We start from the raw sequence: 9,286 nt of genomic DNA, 5'->3' as shown, positions 1-9,286 counted from the left end.
AAAAAAAAAAAAAAAAAAAAAAAAAATCACATTGTTCTTAAAATATATGTAAAATGATATTTCATGGATGTTGAGAGCTTAAGGCATTTTTTTTTAAACTTGCCTGCATAGCACTCAACTTATAAGATTCTCTCATGTATCCACAGCCTTGTTCAAATATTTCACTGGAGGGGTGTTTTCAGAAGAAGAGGAGTGAAGGAAGAGGAATAAAGCAGGAGAAAATAAAGCTTAGAAAGAGTGTGGTGTCAGCTGAACAGCAGCTTTAGTTTGTTTCACTGGAGAAGATCTGGGACGTGAATTACAACACAGATTTGAGTTGCCTTGAGGCAAGGAGGAGGACTTTTGGATTCCCACACCAGTCAGCCATTGGCCAAGGTTAAGGTAGTGTAGCTTTCAAGGTAGAGGAGGTAACTCCTGGCTGCTATTTGACCTAGGGAAATTCTCTGTAAAGAGAGAGGGAAAACTTTTGAGTTGTTACTAGCTAGTACTCAAGAGTCTTTGCAGAATGGGTGCTTCAGTTGATAAAAAGAATCTCAGCAGAAGACCATGCCATCCTCTAATTAAAATGTCCTTGGATTCTAGAGCAAATGCTCAGAAAAAGTAGAAGTGTTTCCATGTTTGAGGACAAATGTTAATATTAGACTATTCTAAGCTCTGAGTGTAGCCATGCATTTACTCATTTAATTATCCATGCACTCAGTTAATTAACATTTATTGAGTCCTGCTTATTATGGCCCACTCCAGTAAACAATGCAACAACGTTTAAGCCAGATGCCCTTGAATGTGATAATCTAATGGTTTTTAGTGATTTAGTATTAGAAGCCATACTTTAACAAAATAGCTGATCACTGGGTGGTATATCAGGATTCTCTAGAGAGGCAGAACTAATAGAATAGATGTATATATAAAGGGGAGTTTATTAAGGAGTATTGACTCACACAATAACAAGGTGAGGTCCCACAATAGGCTGTCTGCAAGCCAAGGAGCAAGGAAGCCAGTCCAAGTCCCAAAGCTGAAGAACTTGGAGTCTAATATAGGAGGGCAGGAAGCATCCAACATGGGAGAAAGATGTAGGCCGGAAGACTAAACCAATCTAATCTTTCCACGTTCTTCTGCCTGCTTTTATTCTGGCTGTGCTGGCAGCTGATTAGATTGTGCCCACCCAAATTGAAGGTGGACCTGCCTTTCTCGGCCTACAGAGAAACACCCTCACAGACACGCCTAGGAACAATACTTTGCATCCTTTAATCCAAACAAGTTGAAATTCACTATTAACCATCACAGGTGAGATGGATCCATATACTATCCTTTCTGCAAACAGCCTCTAGAGATGTGAATGGATAATTTAGACTGAGTCCCAGCTGCATTAAAGGGTGGATCTGAGCCTATCAGGAGCACTAACCAGTGACTTACCTGTTGGTGTTAAGACCGTGGACCCATGACTATTACCTTTACCAAATACAGAGTGCCTGGCAATATCAGAGACTCTGCATAGCATTACAAAATATGTGGGTCTGTGAATCCATGTGCTTTATAAGTTGTATATTATTAGTTTGTTTGTTTTCCTCTTATCTAGGATTAGTTTGAGTCTTCTCTCTTTGATTAAAAATATTTTAGGTTGTGGTAGCCAGCATGCTTGCAAGGAAAGAAGTTGTTGCCAGTCTGCTGGAACATGCAACGAAAAATGTTCCTTACAACCCTCAAAGTAACCTAGATTCCATTATGGGCATGGAAGTTCCTATTAGACAAGAAAATTCATATTTAAATCCCTTCCTTTAGGCTGGGCGTGGTGGCTCACGCCTGTAATCCTAGCACTTTGGGAGGGCAAGGCGAGCGGATCACCTGAGGTTGGGAGTTTGAGACCAGCCCGGCCAACGTGGTGAAACTCAGTCTCTACTAAAAATACAAAAATGACTGGGCACGGGGGCTCCTGCCTGTAATCCCAGCACTTTGTGAGGCCAAGGCAGGCAGATCACCTGAGGTCAGGAGTCCGAGTCCAGCCTGACCAACATGGAGAAACCCTGTCTTTACTAAAAATACAAAATTGGCCAGGCATGGTGGCACATACCTATAATCCCAGCTACTAGGGAGGCTGAGGCAGGAGAATCACTTGAACCTGGGAGGCGGAGATTGCGGTGAGCCCAGATTGTGCTATTGCACTCCAGCCTAGGCAACAAGAGTGAAATTTTGTCTCAAAAAATAAAATAAAATAAAATAAAAATAAATAAAAATACAAAAATTAGCCAGGCATGATGGTGCATGCCTGTAATCCCAGCTACTCGGGAGGCTGAGGCAGGAGAATCGCTTGAACCTGAGAGCTGGAGGTTGCAGTGAGCTGAGATCGTGCCATTGCACTCCAGAGCCTAGGCCACAGGAGCGAAATTCCATCTTAAAAAAATAAAACATAAAAATAAATAAAAAATCCTTTCCTTTCTGAAGAGAGTCACTATAAAAAAAAATGACTCCAAGGTTTCTAAAATGAGTGGCTAAGGAGCAACAAAACTAGTAAGTGAGACAGCAAATACTGGAAGATGAAAGTTGAGAGAGAAGTGTTTGAATCGGCTAAAATAATTTTACAGCTTCTTCCCATCCATAGATATAAGAGTTCTTCCCTTGTGGGGGGCTTTGCTTCTTGAGCCTGATCACCCCATCTTGTCAGAGATCATCTCTATTTCCTCCCTTTTGATCCAGTTTCCATTCTTTTCTCCCCACTCATAAAGTTTCAAGCTGCTGCTTCTTTTATCACTCTGCCTGGTGTTAAGATTCTGGTTGCCCTTTGTTCATACTTTTATGCCCTTTGTTCATATGTTTATGGACTGTACCTAACTCCATTCATTGCATGCATACCTTTGAATTGTGGAATCCCAGAACAATAAGAGCCCTAGATTCCCCAGCCACCAGGAAGAGAATATCTTTACTTATCTTCTAGGTCTTCAGGAGATCTCAGATCTTTAGGATAGTGGTTTTCAATCAGTGGAAATTTTGCTCCCCTGGGGACATTTAGCAATGCCTGGAAATATTTTTGATGGTCACAGCTGGGGCAGGAAGGAGGGTGCTACTGATATCTAGTTGGGAAAGGCCAGGGATGTTGCTAAACACATTAAAATGCACAAGACAGCCCCTAAGAACAAGGGATTATTTGGTCTAAAAAAACCAATAGTGTTGAAGCTGAGAAACCTGGCTCAGCCAGGCACTGCAGTTCATACCTAAAATCTCAGAACTTTGGGAGGCCAAGGTGGAAGTATTGCTTAAGCCTAGGAGTTCAAGACCAGCATGGGCAACATAGGGAAACCCTGTCTATGAAAAATTTTAAAAGTAGCTGGGTGAGGTGGCACAGGCCTGTGGTCCTAGCTACTCAGGAGGCTAAGGTAGGAGGATCATTTGATCCCAGGATGTTGAGGCTGCAGTAAGCTGTCATCATGCCACTACATTTCAGCTTGGGCAACAGAGTGAGATCCTGTCTCAAAAAACAAAAACAGAAAAAGAGAAACTTGGCTATAGAACACTAAGCAAGTTAGGTTTTTTTCCCTTCAAGTCCCTACAAACTGGCACTTCCCCTCACTAGAGTTGCAAACTCCTCTCTTCCAGATAACAAGAAGACGTCTACTTTCATTAACAAAGAGTTCACGGGGTTCATGCTCAATCTACTTCCAGCTGCCAAAGAACATCATGAAGTAACCAAGGAGTTCCTTAGCCTGGTCGTATTGCTCTTCTCCATGGTCTGATCCCTCCCTCTATTGGTAAGCATTGCAAATGCAGCTTAAAGGACAGAATTCCTCAATCCCTACTGTAAATATGTAGAGGGTGGCATGGGGATTGGAGTACTGTATTCAATAGGCTATCTTCTATCTCCTCAGCTTCCAAGAACAAAAATCTGTTGGAGACACAATAGAACTTTTTTTTTTTTTTGAGACGGAATCTCAGTATTGTTGCCCAGGCTGGAGTGCAGTGGCACTATCTCAGCTCACTGCAACCTCTGCCTCCCAGGTTCAAGCGATTCTCCTGCCTCAGCCTTATGAGTAGCTGGGATTACAGGTGTGTGCCACCACGCCCAGATAATTTCTGTATTTTTAGTAGAAACAGGGTTTTGCCTAGTTGGCCAGGCTCGTCTTGAACTCGTGACCTCAGGCGATCCACCCTCCTTGGTCTCCCAAAGTCCTAGAATTACAGGTGTGAGCCACCGCGCCCCACCTATACAATAAAACTTTTAAAAAAATACATGAGGTCAGCTTTTAAAGAAATTTTATTTCTTCAGGTACAGTATAAAATCATGCATTTTTCATAAAGACAGAAATGAAAACCTACTACTATCAAGTATAACTTGTCTGCGTACCTTCAGAATTGTAGAAGCCACATTGGGGTTCAAAGCATAAATTCAAGTACATTCATTAGCTGTGGAATCCTGGGCAAATAATTATGAAGGCATTAGTTCCTTCATTTGTTAAAAAATATATATATTTTCATCTGTATAACAGTAACTACCCTGTATGGTTTAGTGAGGTGCTAAGTAAACTATTGTGCATGAATCATTAAGAACAGTATTTGGAATTCAATGAATGGCAGATATGATGAGTTTAAGTTATATATATATATTAAGTTATCTGGACACAATAAACTCTGGTCCTAGAGACAGGTAGCATCTGTCACCTTCTTGCATTGCATTATGTAGGGAAAAGAAGAAGCCAGCATTGCCTCTCCTCTGACCTGCTCGAAAACTACCCTAAGTCACTGCAGCACAAAACTGGCTGTATCTCTGTACCGAAAAAAAAAAAAAAAAAGAAAAGTCTTCAGTGGTTACTATTGACAACCCCATCAGAGGTCACATGAGTGGCCTACATGACTTTATATATAGTTCTTACTGCTAACCAGGAGATTGAATGGATTGACTAGCTCCTGGTTTCAAGTCTGGGAAGAACCCATTACATAGACCTAGTAGGAGTCATTGATGATAGGAGTCATTCCTGGTAGGAATCCCCCACCAACTCTGGATGGGCTCGACTTCATGACTGTATTCAACATTATCTACCTGTCATGGGATGAGGCCCAGGTACTTTTCTAATTCAGAGCCCACTGTGACACAGAAAGGGAAAGGCAGGGAACAGAGACAAATCTTTGTTTTTAGATGCAAATATACTTGATAACACTATAGAAAAAAAGCAAAGAAATAATTTTAAAAAAAGTGCATTATGGGGCCAGGAGTAGTGGCTCATGCCTGTAGTCACAGCACTTTGGGAGGCCAAAGTGGGCGGATCACTTGAGGTCAGGAGTTTGAGACCAGCCTAGACAACATAGTGAAATCCCGTGTCTACGAAAAATAAAAAAACGAGTCAGGCATGGTGATGCATGCCTGTAATCCCAGCTACTCAGGAGGCTGAGGCAGGAGAATTGCTTGAACCTGGGAGGCAGAGGTTGCAGTGAGCCACGATCATGCCACTGTACTCCACCCTGGGTGACAGAGTGAGACTTCATCTCGAAGGAAGGAAGGAAGGAAGGAAGGAAGGAAGGAGAGGAAAGGAAAGGAGGGAGAGAGGGAAGGAGGGAAGGAAGGAAGGAAATCATGGGCTCTGAGGCGCTCATAGTATTCTCTTGATATACGGGTTTATATTTAACTATTTGTTCAACTGTACTGTTATGTTACATACTCTTTTTTTATGTATATATTTCACAATTGAGCTGAAAATATACCACATGACTAATACTCTTCATTACACAAAGGATTATATTATTATAAGGAAAAGCTGGGGTATCAATAACTCAGAGTCTCTCAAAAGAATTAGACTTCAAATATGAGAAAATTTTAAGTAATATTTTAACCTATGTATTCTGCTTATATTTTCTTTTGTACATGCCCAGGACTGATAAATAATAAAAATTAGTATTTAAATCCATACAAATTACTTCATTTATTTACTTATTTTTTTTCTTTTTAGTGACAGAGACTTGCTCCATTGACCAGGTTGGAGTGCACTGGCATGATCATAAGTCACTGCAGCCTCAAATTCCTGGGCTCAAGTGATCTCAGCCTCAGCATCCCGAGTAGCTGAGATTACAGGAGTGTGCCACTGTGTCCAGCTAATTTTTGTTTTTTTGTTTTTTGGTCCTGCTATTTTGCCCAGGTTGGTCTTGAACTCCTGGCCTCAAGTGATTCTCCCACCTCGGCCTCCCAAGTGGTAGGGTTACAGAGAGGCATGAGCTACTGAGTTTGGCCAAATTTCAGTAAATATATAATAAAAATTCTAGGTCATAATAAAAAGGAAAGAAAGTTTCTTATGTATGTTGGTGTTGGCTCCCTTGACCATCACCCTAATACTGATCCAGTTAGCCTTTTTTTTTTTTTTTTTTTTTGAGACGGAGTCTGGCTCTGTCGCCCAGGCTGGAGTGCAGTGACCAGATCTCAGCTCACTGCAAGCTCCGCCTCCCGGGTTTACACCATTCTCCTGCCTCAGCCTTCCGGGTAGCTGGGACTACAGGCGTCTGCCACCTCGCCCGGCTAGTTTTTTGTATTTTTTAGTAGAGACGGGGTTTCACCATGTTAGCCAGGATGGTCTCGATTTCCTGACCTCGTGATCCGCCGGTCTCGGCCTCCCAAAGTGCTGGGATTACAGGCTTGAGCCACCGCGCCCGGCCCAGTTAGCCTTATATAGCCAAGATCACTGCCTCCAGCTGGCCTTAAGGGTCATTCTACATTCTCTCCTAATAGACTCTTGACCAGAAAATCTCTGCTATCCCTCTTTTTTTGTGGAAGTTGGCCACAGTTGTCTCTGAGGCTTGGAGGCACTACTTCCTCTCAGGAAGCTGAAGTTTCAGGGAGCAGCAGTCACAAACACCCTTTGACCAGAAATTCCACCTCAACCAGCAGATGGAATACAAATTATTCATAAGTGAATGTGTAGAAAATTAATTAACCCCGAATATATTTAGTATGTAAGTATTATATTTGACATTCATAATACATTTAAAAATTAATCGTAGGATACATTTCTAAAATCTTGCAGAAAAAACATTCCTAAATGATTTTTATGATTGCAATAGAATGCTATCATAAGCATAACCTCTTCACACACAGTGACATTGACAGAATTGCTGGCATTCATTTAGCTCTTCATTTACTTAAAACAAAGAATAATTAACATATTCTAATCACTGCAAAAACCTGTTCACTGACCCAAGATAATTTAAAAGCTTTCTTAACCTTCCTAATTTTAGCAAATTCCTTTAGGGGTTATTTTTTAATCCCTCTAACAATTCCTAGGTAGTTGGATGAATGAACAAATGAATCACTGTGTCAATCAACAGCTTTTGTTTATGGCTCCTATAGAAGAACAATACCCTCATGGAGCAAATCAAACTGACAACTGACTATGTGAGACATTAAATGAGACAGCGTACCCGAAAGCACTTTAAAATGATGTTTGGAATATCATAATAATTTAAGTGAAGTTATTAGAATTTCTATTTAAATGCAGCGCACCTCTCGGTTTCTTTTTGTAACATATGTAAAAGTATGGAAATTATAAAGAAATAATATTCAGAATAAAATTCTTGCCATTAAATAACACTCCAAAAAACCCTGTTTTATGAATAAGTCCAACAGTTCTTAGAACTAATTATTATTTTAATAGATTTTCCCAGGTTTGTTTTCTGCACTTTTTTTTTTACATAGGTGAGCTCTTACTGTATATATGACATTCTGCCTTTATGACTTTATATCATAAAGTATACTTTCCTCATAAGCACTAAAGGGTATTTGAAACATAATTTTTTGGCTCCCTAATACATTTTGTACTTCTTAATTTACAATTTGCCTATTGTCAAACAACAGTATTATTCAAGGTTTTGGGGTTTTGTTTTGTTTTTTTAAGTATTATAACCAAAGCTATATTAAACATTTGGATGTTAATCTTTGCATTTATTATTTTTTAATATTGATTTACAGGAGTGTTATTTAAGGATGAAACTGTGCAGTGAGCATCTGTTGATTTTTCCTGACTCGCTTCCATTTCCCCTTCTTTTGCTGGTAACATCTTACTTTGGAGAATCACACTGTATCCCAAGGAGCTTGGATAAAGCTGACTCTGTCCCTGCCTTCAAGGCTTGTGCAGGACCCCAGCGTGGGCAATCAGGACATTCTACCTTCCTCGCTGCAGTGACTGGTTTGGGACTGAATATGAGACCTAACTGAGGCAACGAGGTTCACTCTTGGGCTTTTCTAGGAACTACTGGAAAAGCCATTCCCTTTCATTAGGGTTGGCTATCTGATATCAGCCTGTGAAAGGAAAATAAATCTTGGGACCCTGAAATCACTAAGCCAAGGGAAAAGTCAAGCTGGGAACCACAATCAGGCAAACCTGCTTCCCATTTTAATTCCTAAATAAGATAGCTACAAAGATAAAAGAGCTACATACCTCCCTCACAATTTGCCCACAAGGAAATTTCTCGTGACCTCAAAATATTTACCCTGAATCAGTTGTGTTGAATTTCACTCCACCCCAACCCCCGCATCCCCCACCACATATCTTCACAGGTGCAGGACAGAAAATCCTCCCTCTGCTCACCTGAGACAAATGCATATCTGATTGCCTCCTCTGCCCTATTGTTTATGTAAAAATACAGACTCACTGAGCCAGAATAAATTGTGTATTCAGTAAAAGGCTCATCAAAGACTCAAAAGAATGCAACCTTTTGTCTCTTATCTACCTATGACCTGGCAGTCTCCCCCACCACCACCTTGGGAACATGACCCTCAGGACCTCCTTAACCTCAGCAAAATTAACTTTCTACATTGGTTGAGAGCTGTCTCTGATATTTTGGGTTCACCAGCCCAACTTTCCAGCAATCACTGAGAGAGCTTGCCTTGGTATGAAGCTAACACAGAGGAGAGGTGGAAACTAGAGATGAAAAGGGGCAGATTCGACAGGGGCGCGGTGGCTCACGCCTGTAATCCCAGCACTTTAGGAGGCCGAGGTGGGCGGATCACGAGGTCAGCAGATCACGAGGTCAGCAGATCGAGACCGTCCTGGCTAACAAGGTGAAACTCTGTCTCTACTAAAAATACAAAAAATTAGCCGGGCGCGGTGGCGGGCGCCTGTAGTCCCAGCTACTCGGGAGGCTGAAGCAGGAGAATGGAGTGAACCCAGAACGCGGAGCTTGCAGTGAGCCGAGATTGCGCCACAGCACTCCAGTGTGGGCTACAGAGAAAGACTCTGTCTCAAAAAAAAGAAGAGAAGGGAAGGGAAGGGAAGGGAAGGGGAGGGGAGGGGAGGGGAGCCAACACCAACATACATAA

General features: G+C 41.4%; 1 pseudogene; it reads left to right on the top strand.

Annotated features, from left to right (window-relative positions):
* Positions 1-1,632: 1,632 nt before the first annotated feature.
* Positions 1,633-9,286, top strand: part of LOC108513186 (non-histone chromosomal protein HMG-17 pseudogene) — a 10,520-nt pseudogene continuing 2,866 nt past the window's right edge.

The sequence above is a fragment of the Rhinopithecus bieti genome, unplaced genomic scaffold, assembly GCF_001698545.2.
Source record: "Rhinopithecus bieti isolate Rb0 unplaced genomic scaffold, ASM169854v2 scaffold_30957, whole genome shotgun sequence".
NCBI classification, from domain to species: Eukaryota; Metazoa; Chordata; class Mammalia; order Primates; family Cercopithecidae; genus Rhinopithecus; species Rhinopithecus bieti.
This window is presented reverse-complemented; position numbering and strand designations above follow the sequence as displayed.